General features: G+C 41.6%; 1 protein-coding gene across 1 annotated transcript in view; it reads left to right on the top strand.

Moving 5' to 3' along the window:
* Positions 1–19,873, top strand: part of Prickle2 (prickle planar cell polarity protein 2) — a 305,613-nt gene that overhangs the window by 130,482 nt on the left and 155,258 nt on the right. The gene's annotated exons all lie outside the window — the stretch shown is intronic.

The raw sequence follows: 19,873 nt of genomic DNA, 5'->3' as shown, positions 1-19,873 counted from the left end.
CACCTCTCTTCTACCTCTCCTCTCTTTTTCTTTGCAGCCCTAACCCATTAACATCTTGGCGAAGTCCTGCTGTTGTTTATATGTTGTGGATCCTGGATTGTCATGTTTCCTAGGGAAAGACTCATCACCAGGAGGGTGACATGTTTACACAGAAGTGGTTTCCTAATTTGGCTGGGTCTCTCTGTGTGTGTGTCACATTTCCCATGATGCCTCTTCAAAGGACTTCTTCTTTTCCACCCTACTTTTCCCCATAGGACACAAAGGAAAGATACCCATGGATGATATCCACTGCTTTGTTTGTTCTCTTCTGCTTCTAGACAGAGCTGCTTTCCTGCCCTTCTTTCTCGTACAGAGTTTGCCTGAACTCTTCTTACCCAGGAATGGAAGTGGCCTACATACATCATTTAATCCAAACAACTTTTTTTGAGCTAGGTATTGCCATTATACCCACTCAGCAGATAAGGTCAAGCAATTGTGTTTGGATAGGCAATGTGGCCTCTCAAAGACTCATGTGGTGAAGGTTTGGTTCTCAAGTGAATGCTTAGAGGTCGGGGTTTAAGGAAGTGATGATTGGTGAGGGCCCTGACCTAGTCAGTGGATGAATCAATGACTATTGGGCAGAACTGTGGAAAGTAAGACCTGATTGGATACTTGGGGGGGTTGAACAGTCTTCCTCTGCTATGCCCTCCCACCATGACATTTTAGCTTCACTTCAGGTTCAAAGCAATGAATCCAGCTGACCATGAATTGAAACCTCTGAAACCACAGCCAAAATAAACCTTTCCTCTTTTAAGTGGTTTTTCTAAGGTATTTTGTCACAGCCAGGCTGACTGACTAACACACTCAGCTAATATTTAGTGTCACAGTTAATCTTAAATGGGACATAACTTTGAAGTTGAGTTCCAGAATTCAGACCAATCTTTCCCCCCCATCATTTCTTTCAACTTAAACCAGTTTCATACCAAGCTGTGATTCATATCTCATAAAATTCCCTGTTCTAAATTGTGGTTTCTAGTGTAGTCACAGTTGTAACCAATACCAGAATCTAATTTCAAAATATTTTCATCCTCCACAAACAAACCTTGTGCCTGTCTTTGTACCATTGCCTACCCCTAGATCTTCTTACCACCAATCAACTTCATGACTGTAGATTTGCCAATACTGGACATTTCATATGAATGGAATTATACAAAATGTCCCGCTAGGAGAGGGTTGTAGTAAATGGATTCTTTCACTTAAGGTAATGTTTCACACTTCATGTTTTATCTCTGTCACTATTCATTTCTTGTTGTTGTTTTGTCTTATCTTTGCTGAATAATATTCCCTTGAATAGTTATACAATATTTTGTTTATGCACTTGTTAGCTGATGGAAATTTCGATTGCTTCTGTAAGGGTATTAGAATATAGTGCTGGAAACTTTCATATATACTCATGTGTACATGGGGTTTGTTTCTTTTGGGCATATGCTTAGGAAAGCATTATTGAACCACATAGAAATTATGTATTTACCATTTCTAGTCATTTTGTAGTTGAACCACACTTGTATGTGAGTCCACATTTCTCCATGTCCTCAGCACTTGCTTTATGGATTATAGTCACCTTTGAATGTGACATTGTAATTGTTTCCCTAATGATTATTGGTGCTTAGCATCCTTCTGCATCTTTATTGACTACTTCTATCTGCTACTTATATCTGCTTTGCAGAAATAGCCATCTAAGTCTTTGGCCATTTTTTAAATGTAATTAAAAAATTGTAAAGGTTCTTCATATCTATATATGATTCATAAATATTTTCTCATAATATATGGATTGTCTTTGCTTTTTCAGCTCAGGAATTTTCATTTGTTTTCTCCCTGTTTTGTTTTACTGGTTTTTTTTTTTTGGCCAGTCCTGGGCCTTGGACTCAGGGCCTGAGCACTGTCCCTGGCTTCTTCCCGCTCAAGGCTAGCACTCTGCCACTTGAGCCACAGCGCCGTTTCTGGCCGTTTTCTGTATATGTGGTGCTGGGGAATCGAACCTAGGGCCTCGTGTATCCGAGGCAGGCACTCTTGCCACTAGGCTATATCCCCAGCCCCTGTTTTACTGTTTTTATACTTTTGGCTTTCTATTGATGTTCTCTATCTAGTAAACATTATCCTCATACTTTCCTTTAGTTGTTTAGACATGATTTTCTTTAGTTCTTTGAACATACTTAGAGTGTTGATTTAAGGTCTTGTGTAATAAATCCAATGTTTGAACTTACCTGCATATAGTTTAGACTAAATGCCTTTCCTTCTTTACTCGCCCAACTTTTCTATTCCTTTTCATATTGTATAAGATGGAATGTAATACATGGTTTTAGTCAATTGGTCTGTTTGATTTTGAAACAGATTCTCACAATGTTGCCTAGACTGGCCTTAACTATACCCAGCTGTAATCTGAATATTTGAAATAATACAATATTACAACTCTGGATACCATATCTACTCCCACCTGATGTTTCTTGTTATGCTCTGCTGTGTCTAGTGACTTTTATGTTTGTGTTCTGTTATGCTTGTATTCTTCATCTAATATGTTCACCAATGTATCTGCTCAGTTACCTCAGCTAATAATTGAACAGACATGTTATTTTGGTTTGGTTTGGTGCTGGTATTAGGGCTTGAACTCAGGGCTTTGGCACTGTCTTTTAGCTTTTTCACTCAAGGTTGGTGCTTTGTCACTTGAGCCACTGCTCCACTTCCGGCTTTCTGCTGGTTAATTAGAGATAAACGTTTACCAGACTTTCCCATCTGAGCTGGCTTTGAACTGTGATCCTCAGATCTCAGCCTGCTGAGTAGCTAGAATTGCAGGCATAGGCCACCAGAGAACTTCTGCAATCAATAGGACAAGTAGTCTTCCCTTTGCCAGTGGGCATTAGGGAAGGGTCACTTGGGCAGTCCTAGGTCAGCCAGAAGTGAGAGCTTTGAACCTCTTTTAGATCTTTTGGCAGGCAGACTCATAACTTTTCCCATGTGGGTGAATTTCTGAATCACCAAGACTACATTGGAATTTTGCAAAGCTCCCACCTATAAATCATTTTATTCTTTAGATTTTCCTTTTTCAAGGTTTTTCTTTGAAGGGGGAGCTATTTTTTATGTGTCAATGTGTTTACTTGTTTTGCCAGCCTCTTTTTTTGCCCAAACTATTGTTGCTTCAAGTACCTGTAGTGTTTAAAACAAGCAAAAAAAAAAAACCCAAACAGTGATAATTGTTTTTGACAAACACTTGGGAACATCTCCTTTTTTCTTAAGCAGTTGTGATTCAGGACTACTGACAACAAAGCCCTGTTGATAAGACTTTTCCAGAGAACTTTCAGACTAATTAAGCAAGTCTCTAGAGATAAGACTCCCAAAGTTCCAAGCCCATTCTGTCCTTTTCTGGGAATTTCTGGCTTCCCCAAGGTATACTTTGTGCAAGACTGGTGGTTTTCAGGGCTAGTACAAGAGCTGAGAAGAGGGAGATGAGAATAGAAGAAAGTACAATGCTATAAAACTTACCGTGCTTGCTAGGAGACTGCTGTTTTTCTCAAGTCCATGATTCTCTACTGGTTGTAAGTCTGGTGAATTGAATCCTGAAGAAGTCAATGTTGCCATATTTACAGCATCCCTGTTGATTTTATAGACAAATAGATATGTGGGGGTATTTCTAGAATTGCTCCTTTAGGCAAGGTGAATTTAAGAACATGTATTTTAGTAAGTCCATAATAAGTACTCTGAAGACCTAGTTAAGAACACTATCAGACAGTGAAAGGATTATAAGTCGTTTGTACAGGAGAATTCATGGAGGAATTTAGTGTTTTTCTATTAGTTCGAGATTGTGAAGGATATTTGTATCCAGTAATGTGTAGCTCATGCATACAGATGCGTTTTCCTATGGGTTAAATTTTCATGAAGAATGTTTCTTTTTTTTCAAATTTTTATTATCAAACTGATGTACAGAGAGGTTACAGTTTCATACGTTAGGCATTGGATACATTTCTTGTACTGTTTGTTACCTTGTCCCTCATTCCCCCTCCCTCCTCCCATGAAGAGTGTTTCTTTTCCAGGGACATATTGTGATTTACTGAGGGTGAACATTTAGCCTTTTCTCTCAGTCTTTCACTTTCACAAATCTTGTTTCAGAATATGCTATTGGACACATATCTTTGTGTATCTAAGTCAAATAAAATCACTGAAGTGGACTATTAGCTAAAGGCAAAAGAAATCATGTGACATTTTTATTTTCAATTCTGAGCGTTAATATGTTCTTTCTCATCCTAGTGTTGGGGGATATTTTTCCTTCATGACTCATTCTTGACCTTTATTTATTTTTTTATTATTAAATTTTTTTTTTTTTTGCCAGTCCTGGGGCTTGGACTCAGGGCTTAAGCACTGTCCTTGGCTTCTTTTTGCTCAAGGCTAGCACTCTGCCACTTGAGCCACAGCGCCACTTCTGGCCGTTTTCTATATATGTGGTCTGGGGAATTGAACCCAGGGCTTCATGTATACGAGGCAAGTGCTCTTGCCACTAGGCCATATCCCCACCCCTTGACCTTTATTTTTAAAGGTCCTGAACCAAGATAAACTAGCTTGAAATATATTTTCAGGTATATTATTCTATACCTGACATCTTTTTAGATAGACCATCCTTATGTTTAAAGCAATGAGGCCAATCTGAAAAGAAGACAGTGAAGACAGTGTCTTTCTCTAATTGCCCAAACTTTTTAGATATCCTGTAGTTTAACAAGCAGATACTTTATTTTATTCAGACTTAGGATATTCTTACTAGATACCAATCTGCATGGCTTAAACTTTTCTTGGTGTTTGAAAAGCTCACTTTTCATTTCTGCCTGGGGATTAATTTCCCCTTTGCAGTGAGCTTTAGCAGGGTGCTTTTCCCTTCCCCATTGGTTTGTTACTCAGAGGACCGAATCTCTTGAATTCCAGTCCTCTTGTTCTATTCACTGCACTAGATAGGGATCTGATAAAAAGCCACACAGTACAAAGAGGATCTGGGTGTTTACTTTTAAAGCTTTAGTTTCAAGGACTGGAGATGTAGCTCCATTGTAGATCTCAGGTTTAGCATGTATAAGGCATGTTTCAAGTTGTGCTGTCTGCTTTTACATTGCATAAAGAGAAAATCAAAACGGTCTCTTCTCTAAAGCTCTCCTGTCCTGTACCTTAATGTTTATCTGGCTGTCTTTTGATATTTTATTACTCATTCTACCTTCTGACAAGCAGAGCAACAAAATAGGTTTTAGGCAGACCATGTTGAGTTATTAATTGCCTCATTAGGTAGGAGAAAGACGGTTCATGTGCCAGTACCCTCTGGCACAAGGATTCAGGAAATAAAAGTCGCCCTTTGCTAATGCTCATTTAAGTTATAGGCCAATTCCCATTACACAATAGAACCTGTGCTAGACACCAAGGTTTCCAAATCTCAGCTACACAAAGCCCTGCTCGTCTGCAGGCAACATAATCCTAGGCCTCCCTATGCATCTGGAGATTTTTATAATGGGATCTGTCCTGCCGCCATGCTTAGCATCCAAAAATGTGCTTTCCAAATGGGGATTCTGCACAGGAGTGCAAGGAAGGAAAAGATTCATTGGTGTTTCTCTGAAACATGCTCTCAGCGAACCAGAGCAGCCCTATAAATACCACGATGAAGCCTTGCAGTATATAGGAGATTAGTAAAAGTGGTTCATTGAAGTGTGGTCAACAGCTCAGACTCCTAGAACACAGGGTGACTGCCAGTCTCAGCCCGTTCACCCGAGTTGCCTTAGGGAAATCGCTGTTGAAGAGGAGATGAAACCCAAGTTTGGCTTGTGGTTTCTATAGCCTCTGGTTGGAGGAGGTCCACAGGGTAACTTTGGCCTTCCCAAGAGCTGATTTTTAATTAGCACTGCAGGCAAGTCCAGTCTTTTATGAATCTGCTGGGTAAAGGGATGGTAACCCCCGAGCGCCTGCCCCTTACCTCCAGGGGCATGCCCTTGCCAAGGAGGGCAGGCTATCATGAACTCAGAAGTTGGTTCTGTGGAGCCTGACCAAGGGACCATTTGCAAATATGCTTGGTTTTGTTTCTTTCTTGGTGAACTCTCCCGTGCTCTCTCTTCCCACTTCTTCCTCTTGCTCCTTTTTTTTTTTTTGTTCTCCCTCTTTTTGTTCTTCACGCTCTTTCTGTCTTCAGTATGGAGACTTGAACTCGGGACCTCACATTTGATAGGCAAGTGTTCTACCACTTGTCTTTGTTTTGTTCAAGAAGGATCTCACACTGATTCTACCCAGATCTACCTCTGACTGCATTCCTCCTGCTTCTACCTCTGGAGTAACTGGCAGTGCAGGTGTGTACTACCACACCTGGCCCTGCACAACCACTTTCTGAAGAGGACCTGGCATGACATGGGAGTTTTCAGAATGAAGAATTATCGCTCTCGTCTGTGGCTATTGATTGTTGTTCCCTGTGCTGAGATGGGGGGGCGGGGTGTGAAGCAGAGGGGGCCCTAGCCCTGGAGCCTCAGCAACCATAGATTCCAGTACGATGAGCCTGAATAATAATAACAACAACAACAACAACATTAGCATCAGCAAATTCTTAAATGGTGACTTGCATATTTCCAGTACTGAATAAAGACTTTTTTCATATTCTTTTTCATTTTTTGTTGGTAGTGGGGCTTGAACTCAGGGCCTGGGCTCTGTCCCTGAGCTCTTTTGCTCAAGGCTAGCACTCTACCACTTTGAGCCCCAGCGCTACTTCTGGTTTTCTGGTAGTTAACTGGAGATAAGAGTCTCATGGACTTTCCTGCCCTGGCTGGCTTTGAACCATGATCCTCAGATCTCAGCCTCTTGAGTGGCTAGGATTACAGGTATGAGCCACCAGCGCCTGACTTCTTTTCATATTCTTTATCAACAAGGATACCTTTCATAGAAGATATTTCTTTTCCATTTTGCAAATGAGGAAAGCAAGATGTAGAGAGGCCTAATTTCACAGTTACTAGATGTCAGAGCTGGAATTTGAACCCAGGAAACCTCGCACAATAAATTATACTTGTCACTGCTTCCTCCCATCCATTCCATCTGCAGAATGTGTGTATATTTTGACAGGGTAGCTCTCTGTTAAGGGGCTGACTATACAAATGTATGTAGTAAATGTTCCTGGAACAACTACTATGGGCCAGATACTGGGATGACAGTGGGGCTGAAAGCTGGCAAAGTGGCTCCCTTCTTCTGTGATTACTGCTCAAGCTGGTGCAGGTTAACAAAGAATAAAACCTGGTTCCATGGTGACTTTTCATGAAGACATCTGCTTTTAGGTAGGTGTTTAGGCTGAGTCTTTGGGGAGGATTGGCAAAGGGAAAGGCAGTGTTGGTCATGCAGGGGACCTTGTCCTTTCCAAGGAGCTGTAGCCTGGGTGGTAAGAGGGTGGGGTCCCCCAGGCTGGCCTGGGCAGACTGCTGAGGGCTACATACAACATGCCAGGACTTAATTTACAAGCAACAGAAAGCTTGAAGTTGAAGTGCCCAAAGCAAGAGAACTCAGGACCTCACCCTTGCTAGACAGGGGCTCTACCACCTGAGTCCTGACCAGTCTTTTTTGCTTTTTGTTTTTCCAGTAGAGTCCCAACACTCACTTTACCCAACACTTGACTTTGCCTCTGACTGTAGTCCTCCTTCTTCCACCTTTGGAGAAGCCGTAACTGCGGGAGAATATTTGGATTTGGGGAAGATCTTTCGCATGTCTTCGGCAGGACAGAATGGTTCCACAGAGAAGATACTCAAACACAGTCCGAAGGCTCCTCCTATGATCCAGATGAAAGGTGGTGGCATGGGCTAGAATGAAGGACAATGGCAAAGGCAAGATCTACAGATCTGAGAGAGATATAGATAGAACCTGCATTTCATCTCAGATAAAGTATGTGCGAGGACTATGTAGCAGGCTCTGTGTTAACATGACTTAGATGGAAATGCTTTCCTATAGGGTTTTTATTGGGGTTCTCAGGAAGAGAAATTCATTTCCACTTCCTGCCCCTGGGAAAAGTCATCAAATTCCTGGAGACCTTTTTGGATGTCGTGGTGATGGTGTTGGAAGTCCACTGACATAATGGGCAGTGGTCAGGGTGGTTACTGAACATGCTACAGTGCTTAGGACTGCCCCCAGCCAATGTGTTCCTAATGCTGGGGTTAAGAAGGCCTGGTTTGTGTCTGGCTTGGGAAGACAGAGGAGCAAGCAATACAGTTGTTTTTTTTGTTTTGTTTTTTTGCCAGTCCTGGGGCGTGGACTCGGGGCCTAAGCACTGTCCTGGCTTTTTTTGCTCAAGGCTAGCACTCTACCTCTTGAGCCACAGCGCCACTTCTGGCTTTTGTTGTTTACGTGGTGCTGAGGAATTGAACCCAGGGCTTCATGCATGCTAGGCAAGCACTCTACTACTAAGCCATATTCCCAGCCCAGCAATGCAGATTTTATTCAGGTGATGAGGTCAAGTGCAGGGCATTGTGGGAAGTCTGGCACTTTAACCCTGCCTTCGTGGGCAGAGCTGTTGGGGGAGGAATTGACTCTCAGCTTAGGTCGAAGAGGCCCTAGAAGCTCACTAGAGCAGTACTTAATTTCATAGTAAGTCTGTGGGCTCTGGTGTTCAAAGATTCACATCCAGGCTCTGTCTAGTCTATATGACCTTTGACCTCAGTGTACCCCAATTTCTTCCTCTCCATCTTAGTTCTTCATAGCCCTTTTGAGTACTGGAGCACATGGCATCTCACATATGGTGCCTGATTAGAAAGTGGCCTTCAGAAAAGCCTGCCTCCTTATTTGCTTTCCTTCATCATATTTCCTCCACGTTTGCCTGAACTACTTTGCTCCCAGCACCTTCTCAAACCCATATTCCCCCAGCTTACCAACTTCAAGTCACTAGACTTGAAAGAGGAAGAAATAAGACACTGCTTTGTTTTAACTGCAGTATTCAGATTTGTGTGGGAACACCTGATGGAAAAGTTGAGATTTTGAAAGTGGAGGCCCAGCTTTTACTCCCTGTTGGGCAACACATGAGATGCTCCCCAACACAAGACTGGGCTTGTGTGTGGAACAACGTCTTCCAGTTACAGAACTGCTCTCCAACCTATTTAATCATTCTGCAGCCCTGGGCCCAGAAATTCTTCAGAATGTGAGGCATCCTGGTAGGTAAATGTGCTCAAGCCAGTTGCATTTTGCAATGATGTTTACCAAAACAACAAGACCAATTTTTTTAATTCCCTAAAGAACTTAACGTGCTTAAATCCTTCCATGAGATTTCTGTATACCTAAACAAAAGATATTTACAAGAAAGTCACACTGGACTCTTATACACTAGACCCAGAATGAAGACCTCTTAAATCTGAGTTTAAGTTTCTATCTGACCTTAAGAGAAATGAAATGTTCGGCAAGGTTGACAAATGGTATGACTGGAAATTTCTGCCAGTAAGAGAGGGATGGGGTTAAAGATGCCTTCCGGTGTGTGAGACATCTGCCACTAAATCAGAGAATGTCTCTTTCTCAGAGCTATAACTCATGGAGCTGCAAACTGGGGCCTACAGGCCAACACAGCCAATGCTTGGAACCCTGTCATATGCTCCCATAGCAAAGTTAAGGGGGTGTAGGCAAGATGTCATAGCCCACAGGGACCAAAATTTGTTCTTTTTGGCCTTTTACAGAAACTTGACTGGGCCAACCTCTAAAAGAGTGTTTCTCAAAGCCAATGGACATAAGCAAGAACCTCTCTTTTGTTGTCATTGATATTGCTGTTGTTGTACATATTAATGGCTTTCTCTATTCAGTTTTCATACATGCACATAGAATGCTTTGATGGAATCTATCAGGCTCCAAACAATACCCATTTTCATGGTCTTAGAACCACACTTTTCATTAGCAAGGTTCTAAGAATAGATTGGCCTGGTGGGATATTGTGTTTGTTTGTTTGTTTGTTTACAGGAAGCAAGAGGTTCACTGGGTAAGAGCACAGGGTTCAACTCTCATTCCTAGTATTTATTGCATCCCATCCTGAGGAGATACCTAATGTTCCTAAACTTCAGATTGCTGTTCTCTAAGCAGAGACGTACTAACTATGAATTGCCTAGCACAGGCCCTAGTCCTCAACATGGATTCAGAACTTACTGGCCACCTTTCCACTATGCACCCGAGACATGTTACATCACCACAGAGGAAGCAGTCCCGAACGCGTGTGTGTGTGGCCTTCAGAACAGCTCTACGAGCCTGTCTTGGGGTCTGAAATCTTTGTGTTTTGTTTTTGAGGGCTTAGGGAAAAGTTTTTAATTTAAAAGAAAGATTATTTATTTTGATATTGCTTTGGTTTTAAAATTTAATACTCAATTAACTTAATTCTTGCTTAAGTTTAGTATTTATTCGCCTTTCTATTCTATCATGTTTATAAACCTCTGGTCCCTATTACAAACTTAAATTATTAAACTCTATATTTTAAGATGCATTCATGAATGTAACACAGTTTTTAAAAAGTCATCTGACTTCTCCCTACTTTCCCAAGAAAAGTATCCTTCTCCATCCCTTTTAATAATTCTTATAATGCCCATAAATCAAATTTATAATTACAGTAAACACTGGTTGACTTAAATATCCTAAAAATGTATTTAAGTTTCACTAAGACCTCATTTTCAAATGATAAGTCTGTACCAGTTACTCAATTGAATGTTTTAAATTGGAAATGAAAGAACAATCTGTTATTTGGACAGACCAAATTTTCTTAAACTTTAAAATGATTAAAGTATCAAATATTTACATGTTCCTGAAAATAAATGTGGTGTGTGTGTGTGTGTGTGTGTGTGTGTGTGTGTGTGTGTGTATCCTTAAATCTTTATTTCTTCAAAATGTTTCTGTGCCTCATTGTAAATTTTTCTAGGATTAAATGATGTCTGCCCACCAAGGACACACTTGCCATATTAATGATAACTGAGATTCAAGTTAGAGGTAGCAAGAGTCAGGAACAATCCTCCAGATTGCTCCATGACCACTGCATGGAGTTTTCATTTGTCTCTGGAGTATCTTAAATAAATCTTCTTTGGGTGTGTGCTGGGACTTGAACTCAGGGTCTGAGTACTAACTATCCTTTACCTTTTCCTCTTAAGGCTAGTATTCTACCAGTTGAGCCACAGCTCTGCTTCCAGGGTTTTTGGCAGTTGGGTGGGCATAAGAGTCTCATGTACTTTCCTGCTCCAGCTAGCTTCGAACTGCTATTTTCAGATCTCAGCCTCCTGATCAACTACCAGGCTAAATGTCTTGCTTTTTCATTTGTTCTTTTGAGTTTGTTGGGAAATGGCATCATTTTTTTTTTTTTGGCCAGTCCTGGGCCTTGGACTCACGGCCTGAGCACTGTCCCTGGCTTCTTCCCGCTCAAGGCTAGCACTCTGCCACTTGAGCCACAGCGCCGCTTCTGGCCGTTTTCTGTATATGTGGTGCTGGGGAATCGAACCTAGGGCCTCGTGTATCCGAGGCAGGCACTCTTGCCACTAGGCTATATCCCCAGCCCGGAAATGGCATCATTTAAAGAAAAGCAACTCCCTATCTTTGAGACTTTCCTAGACATTAAAAGGAGAACTGGTTTACTTTTGGATATCTTGAATGTCATGTTGTGTAGTCATCACTTGTAAGATCTTTGTGACTGTGATTGGTGCAAGTCGTTTAACCACCTTGGTGCCACAAGCTATCATGGCAGTTAAATATCATCTCATGATTGCCTGGATTATGAACTCCAGCCCTTTCACTTTGAAGAAGAGAAAAGATATATGTCCACGGTGACATTCAGTTTCAATCAATGAAAGCCTCTGCCATGCCTACCTGTAGTGATTGGGCCTCACCAGTAAAATCACTGCTATTCACAGCCTTCATGCTTTTCATAGCTAAGGTTTTCATAAAGACTTCTTATAAGTGCTAGAAGAGAAGTTGCACCAGATCCTTACTTTGATTGTTGCTTGCCTTTTATTATTTGGAAATGGGAGCTAGTCTTGGGTTCTTTTGTCATGATTCATTTGAAAGGCTTTTGTATACAAAATAGAATTCCTCCGGTTTGAGCCATTTGATTAGTGGGTATCTGATTGATGTTAGCACTGGGGAAAAATGTTTTTCTGGTATTAGACTGAACTTCAGGAACACACCACAAAACCTTATAGTCTGTTTCTGCAATAAAGATTTACTGGGTTGATTTATAATTTTATGAGCTATATTTTTCTATGAAGAAAATATCTGATTATGTCTTTCCAATCTAATACCCTCAGGAGAGCTAATATCTGTCACCTAAAGGCAAGCAGGATTTTGTGTGAAATTCACAGTTATGTATCTTTTGCCCAACAGGGCCCTTTTCAAAAAAAATGGGCAGGTAGTGACAGGTAAATGAAAAATTTTAAGCTTTTTTTGCTTGCAGTGGGTCTCAGATGTTAAGCCCATTGTGGGTGTTAGAGATACTAAATAATGATCCTAACTACCTTTATAGAAATTAAGAGATTAAACCATTACCTCTGTTCTTGGGTAGGATTAAAAGTGCTAGGGTTTAGCTAATCTCTTGATCTCCTCTTGAAATACATTTATCCACATTTCCCAGTTTTGAACAATGAAAGATTCTTTTTGGTGATAAATGAATGCAGGATTGATAGTCATTATTTCATGTGTGGTGTGGCTTGCACTTGGGGCCTGAGCACTGTACCTGACCTTTGGTGCCCAAGGCTAGCACTCTGTCACTCAAACCACAACTCCATTTCTGGCTTCTTGCTGGTTAATTGGACATAAGAGTCTTGCAGACTTTGCTGCCCAGGCTGGCTTTGAACCATACTCCTCAGATTGCAGCCTCCAGAGTAGCTAGGATTACAGGTGTGAGCCACTGGCACTCTTCCTCATTTATTCATTTTGTTTTTGCACGGATGGTAATTTTTGATATCTTCTTAAGAAAATGGACTCTCCCTCTCTCAGGAGTCCATTCCTCTTGTATTGGAATTGCATCTGAAATTTGTATTTCTCTTCCTGAGTTCCCACCTAGGTCTCATTTTTGTTGTAATGTTGTTAGTGATGCATTTGAGAATAAACTCAACCTTTGAAGTTTGCATTAAGGTTTGAGATATGGTTATTGCTTCTTAAAAATATTTGAATGATTTGTAGTTCTGGGAGCTTTGAAAAATGATTGAATTGCAGTTGGAAAAAGAAAAGACATGCGTTAGTGAACCTTCTTTTTTATTTTTATTTTTTGCCAGTCCTGGGGCTTGAACTCAGGGCCTGAGCACTGTCCCTGGCTTTCTTTTTGCTCAAGGCTAGCACTCTATTTGAGCCACAGCACCACTTCTGGCTTTTTCTGTTTATGTGGTGCTGAGGAATTGAACCCAGGGCTTCATGCATGCTAGGCAAGCAGTCTACCACTAAGCCACATTCCCAGCCCAAGTTAGTGGATCTTGAAAAGACAATGACTCTTTATTTTGACTTGAGATCAGAATTCAAGGTTCTAAGTCAACATTCAGATCCTCTAGCTAGGATCACTCAGTACCTCGCAGCACTCTGGGCCTTTAGCACTGCTTTTTTGCTAGTTATTTTGGAAATGAAGTCTCATGAACTTTTCTGCTCAGGCTAGCTTTGAACCACAGTCCTCTAAATCTCAGCCTCCTGAGTAGCTAGGAGGACAGGCATATCGTCCAGCCCCAGCTTAGCCAATTTTCTTTTCTATGAGCTCTAATTCCAGTTCTATAAGAGCAATAGCAGATATTTCTTATCAGAGGAAGTGATGGACAAATCAGTTATCCAAATCACACAGCTTAAGTGATTTCTGGAATGTTTTTCATCAATTGAGATGAGAATCTTTATCAGTCCATTTTGTCTCAGTTGGTGGCAAGAACGAACTTCTCTCTCGTGAGGGCCTTAGGCGATTGGAGAAGCCTGAACCACACGAAGCGCAGTGTTTCTGTCTCCTCTACATGAAGAGACAGCATTCAAATGTAAAAATAGCCATGTGCCAGCTCGGAGATTAATATTCCACGATGAAAAGATCTGCAGTCTGTCTGCTTACGCCCACGCACACACTTGCCAGCGGACACATTCTGTCCAGGTGGCAGCCCTCCCCCACGGCTGGCCGAGACTCCCGTGGGGGAAGTGCTTCCAGCTGCATCCAGGTGCCGACATCTGCGCGGAGGAGGGTGGGCTCTTTGGAGCCTCTGCCAGCTGAGAGTGTGCTGAGCTGCCCTCAGACTAGCAGTGAATGCCCTGCAGGCATGCAGACACACCGTCCATGCATGCCCTTCCAGAAGTGCCCTGCTGGCTCCTTAATGGGCCAGATTGAAACGCCACCTTGGAGCGGTTCAGGTGTTTGCCAAGTCAGGTGAATTTGGTAGCAGAAATCTGGGATGTTTCTCTGCAGGGCCGTCGGTCTTTCCTTAGTTTTAATGCATAGTGCCAGGTTTTTTGCCAGGTGAGCCGGCTACCCCAGGAAGAATGTTAGAGTTTGGTGAGTCCTTGTGCCTTTCTAGCAGCTAGGACCCCAGTTAGGAAGGCAGAGAACTCAGTGGGAGGAAGGTGTGGAGGGGGCAGTCAGTAGAGATAAGAACTCCTGCGGAGATAGGGGCCAAGGTGACTGCGGAATGACCCAAGGCTTCTACCTGTCTGGCACTGCTGACTGCCTGCACCTTCAGAACATAGAGAGCCCAGTTTGATCTCAGATTTCTCAGTCGAGTCTGAGCCTATCCAAATATGGATAATTGTGGTTTTGCACATGCATGACATCTCCTGATTTTTAAAAAGCTAGCCACTGAGGGGAACCTGTAGGGGGAAATGCAAGATGAGCCAGCAGAGCACATCTGCTGGGCAGAGGGCACTTCTGTGCTGCGAGACCAAGTAGGCCCAAGTGTCCCCACACCAACAGCCTCAGCCACAAGCACAGTTGGACAGGAATGAAGATTCCCAGGCCTCCCCCTCACACACCACAACCCACATTTCCCCAAGATTCCAGGTCATTCCTGTGCACATTAAATTTGAGAATGGCCGGCTTGAGAAAGCTTGTACGGGTAATCACTAACTATGCAGGAAGAAGCTTTCGAATTGTTGATAGAAATGTTGGTAAAGAAATTCTTTTAGTCGAAAGCCAACCTAGTCCTTGAAATATGAGCTTGCATGTAACCTTCTCTGGAAAGACTGCTTTAACTAAAACCAGGCTAGGGGTTTTCTCTCTGTGACTCCATTCCACCTATTGTTATTCCTATTTGCCTGGAATGGAGGCTCACAGTGCCAAGTTAGTGATATCTCACCATCTTTTTATTAAGCATTGCATGGGGTCTAATTGTACTCTTCAAGAGGAAAGCTCAGCAACTCGGCAGTGTTCCTGTCTTCTTGTTGAGGTTTCTTTTCCTGTTACTAACATTTCTCCCTCACTCTTGCAATCTCAGGATCTGTCCCCTGACATGGCATATGGTAGTTGCTCAATAAGACTGTGTTGAATGGTTAAGCAAAGAAAAGGCAGAGAGCTAAAATGTGGCCCCCTGTGATAAGTTAATGTTTCTCTGGTCATATCCTTTAATTACTTACCTGGATTAGAGACTCATGGATGAATTATGGAGTCAAAAAATAAGTATACATACATATATGTTTATGATGTGTGTGTGTGTGTGTGTGTGTGTGTGTGTGTGTGTGTGTGTGTCCATCCTAGGGCCTGAACTCAGAGCTTGGGTTGTATCCCTGAGCATTTTGGTCAAGGCTATCTATCATTCTATCACTTGAGCCACAGCTCTACTTTCAACTCTGTGTATGTGTGTGTATATATGTCTGTATGTGCTTAATTGGAAATAAGTTTCATGGACTTTCCTGCCTGGCCTGGCTTTGAACCATGATCCTCAGATCACAGCTTGAGTAGCTAGGATCACAGACATAAGCCTCTGGCACCCAGCTCTATCCTGTTTTTGTTTGTTTGTTTTTGTTCGCGCGCGCGTGTGTGTGTGTGTGTGTGTGTGTGTGTGTGTGTGTGTGTTTCCTAATGCCTTTTAAATGTGAAGAGTATTTTCCATTATGGAACAATAGGGGCACACTACCTTCATGTCTGTCTTCATCCACACAGAATGGTCAGAGCACCCTTTTTTCTCAATGTCAACACAGGGCCCTTATGAAATCTGAGTCTCTCCATAACTGCCCTTGCCAATTACCTGCTTTATTCAAATCTTCTGTCAAATAGTGTATAGATAAGGAGAGAAAAATGGAGCCAAGGAGATGCAGGGACAATGGCTTCTGGGATACTGCTCACCTTATGCCTTCCTTACAAAGGCCAGTTGTCACAGAGACAAACACTTTTGATTCAGAGAGAAATGATTTAAGCTGAATTTTAGAAATTACAATTGGTCCTTTCTGTTTTTATGGAGGTAAGTTATCTGGGCTTGATTCTATCATGGGATTAGAAATTAACCCCATGCTTATTACTTCCATGTGGGACACCTGCTGGAGCCCTTGCCTTCTAAGAGGCTTCATGCTTCTCCCTCCCTCCTTCCCTTCCTCCTCCCTCCTTCCCTCCTTTCCCCTTCCTTCCTTCCTTCCTTCCTTCCTTCCTTCCTTCCTTCCTTCCTTCCTTCCTTCCTCCCTCCTTCCCTCCCTTCCCTCCCTTCCCTCCCTCCCTCCCTCCTTCCCTCCCTCCCTCCCTCCCTCTCTCTCTCTCTCTCTCTCTCTCTATTCTTTCTTTCTTTCTTTTTCTTTCTTTCTTTGTGCCAATTCACGATTTGAACTCAGGGTCTGAGAACTGTCCCTTAGCTTTTTTCACTCAAGACTGCCACTCTGCCACTGGAGCTACAGCTCCACCTCTGGCTTCTTGGTGGTTAATTGGAAATGAGTGTGTCGGGGACTTCCTGCCTGGGCTGGCTTTGAGCGGCAGTCCCCAAATCTCAGCCTTTTGAGTAGTTAAGATGATAGGCGTGAGCTACCAGCACCTATCTGACTTACCATTTTTTAACCTGTATACATGTTGGGCTTCTGTTGATATTATTTTGTTTGCTTGTGATTTAAAAATTTTATTTTACACCCCCTGGCTGGCAAATAGCTTGTTCATTCTGAGCATTTGACTTCACTTTTGAAGCCTTTAACACGGATGAGAATTAGATAAGAATAAGGACAAACAAGAATTCTATTTTAGACCTGAAATTTTTTTTTCTTCAACTCAGGGCCTTGTGTTCTCACTTGACTGTTTTGTTTTGTTTTCTTCTCAAGGTTAGTGCTCTACCACTTAAGCCACACCTTTGCTTCCAAAATGGACATCCTTAAATATATCAAGGAAGCTAACCTTTCTATTGGTTGTGGAAAGTGAAGGAATAATTGTCATTTTTGAGTTAAAATACAAATTAATGTAGCTTCCAAATTATAAGAACCTGAGATTCCTGATTAGAACAATTTTTTTGAATGTAAAGCTGTTAAAATATGCTCTTGAGTTTTTAGCCAACTAATTTTTTAAAATTTAGTTTTAAAGAATACTCATTTGGTAGATGTTTTCACAACTGAAGTAAAAACCTAAAAAGGATATATATTAGATTACTAGTTCTATACATTCAGAAAGTAAACTTGAAGGATAGGAGAGCCTCACTTTTATTTTACATACTATATACATTTTTTGTGAAATAAAATATGTGATGAATACAGGGATTGCATGATGTAAAATTTATATTAAAAAATCCAATTGAAGCTTGTTTTATATATATATATATAAAATGTATATATTGAAGCATACATATAATATATTTTATACACACACATATACATACATATATCTTTTGCTGGTACTAGTGCTGGAACTCAGGGCTTAAGCACTGTGCTTTGGCTTTTTTTTTTTTTTTTTTGCTCAATATTGTTGCCCTTCCACTTGAATTACAATAACTGCATTTCTGGCTTTTTGCTAGTTAATTGGAAATAAGAATCTTACAGATTTTGCTGTCGGGGTTAGCTTCCAGCCATAGTCCTCAGATCACAGGTTCCTGATCAATGTATATTTTTAAACTTCATTCTGATAGTACATGTATCTATCAGAAATTTCAAATGGCATTTCTTGTGTAGCCGATGGGGAAACTTCAGATGTTCTGCTATGGGGCATGCAAAATGCATTCATATGGTATTTCCTTGGCAGAGTAGTATATTGTGGCCTTGTTTGTTGACATAATTGCTCATTTTTAGCAATCAGAAATGAATAGAGCTGAGAGTCAATATTCATAGGATAGAGGTCAATGCTTTGGAGCCAGACTGCCTGTGTTCAAATTCTAGCCCTGTTACATTCTGGCTTTGTGACCTTAAGGGCATCTGATTTCCCTCATATAGGAACTAAGTCATAACACTGTTCCCAAAGAACTGTTGTAGAGAATATGTGGGTTAATTTATGGAAAGCCCTTTGAGAAAGGACATAATATAAACATTGTATCAGTTAGTTTCTGCTGTGTAACAAAGTACCCTGAGAATAAGTAGCTTATATCAGCATACCTTTGATGATTTCTTAGGATTTCAGTCATTATTTGGACAGTTCTTCTGTGCTACCTTGCTGGAGTGGATAGATCAGAGGGGCTTTGCTTGTGTTGTATAAAGGGAGGTTGGACAGTAACAGTTGTGCTTATGCATGTATGGCTGTGGTCGCACAGTTACTGACACCAGGAAGAGAGCCAGGCTGGAATGTACAATTTCTTTACAAGTCTCTGCTTCTGTCACATATGCTAATACCGTGTTAGTTCAAGCAAATCACATATTCTGGTCCAGAGTCACTATGAGACGGAAGTACTCAAGAGTGTGGAGACAGTTTATGCAGACAGACCAGGCTTGCACTCTACTTGAAATACTATGTGAATATTCACTATTATTATTGTCATCATTATTATCATCTCTCCACACATAAAGCTGCTGAAATTAACTGCTCTTGAGTATGTCTTTAGTCAGTCATTAGCATTTGCTGTTTCCAAATATTGTGGGAGCCTCAAAAATTAATACTTGCAACAAGAGAGTTTTTAAAAGGAGCTTATTCTGCAGAGCTGAAATTATTATTTTTGTTACAAAGTGTAGCTGTCCCTCCTGGTCTCCCTGGGAGCATTTTGTAGGTTATAAAATACAGCGATTACTATGGTAATCATGTTGCAAGTATAAAATGGCTTTGACCTACTTGTTAAAATGCAGTGTGTATTAAAATAAAGGCTGTGATCTTAAAGCTAAATGCACTCAGAATAAAACAGAATAGCGAGTCTACAGTGTGAGAGACATACATCTTTACCGGAATGAGGGACATTGGTGAAGGACGAAGCATGCAGGTTTTCTTACTTCTCTGTTGTTTGCTCTGTCGTGACTGGTAGGAAATGACATCAGTTTCAGAGAGATTCATAGCATTTCTGTTCCTATTCTGACTTGCAGGCAGAATTTGTATGTGTATCCGCACACACAGGCCTCAGTACTGGAGCTTGAACTCAGCTCCTGGGCACTGCCCCTGAGCTTTGGTACTCAAGGTGGAGATATACCACGTGAGCCACAGATCTGCCTCTGGCTTTTTGGTGGTTAATTGGAGATGATAATCTTAGAGAGGCTGGGCACTAGTGGCTCACACCTATAAAGGAGGCTGAGGTCTGAGGATGGGTCTTCAAAGCCAGCCCAGGCAGGAAAGTCCCTGAGACTCATATCTGGACTGGGCCTGGGCTCAGAGTTTAAGCAGCAGCAACAACAAAAAGAATCTCAGAGACTTCTCCTGCCTGGGCTGGCCTCAAAATAATCAGATCTCAGCCTTATCAGTAGCTAGGATTACAGATGTGAGCCACCAGTGCCTGCTTTTTTTTTTTTTTTTTTTGGCCAGTCCTGGGCCTTGGACTCAGGGCCTGAGCACTGTCCCTGGCTTCTTCCCGCTCAAGGCTAGCACTCTGCC

Source organism: Perognathus longimembris, chromosome 10 (genome assembly GCF_023159225.1).
Source record: "Perognathus longimembris pacificus isolate PPM17 chromosome 10, ASM2315922v1, whole genome shotgun sequence".
NCBI lineage: Eukaryota > Metazoa > Chordata > Mammalia > Rodentia > Heteromyidae > Perognathus > Perognathus longimembris.
The sequence above is the reverse complement of the archived record's forward strand: the minus strand, read 5'-3'. Positions and strand labels throughout refer to the sequence as shown.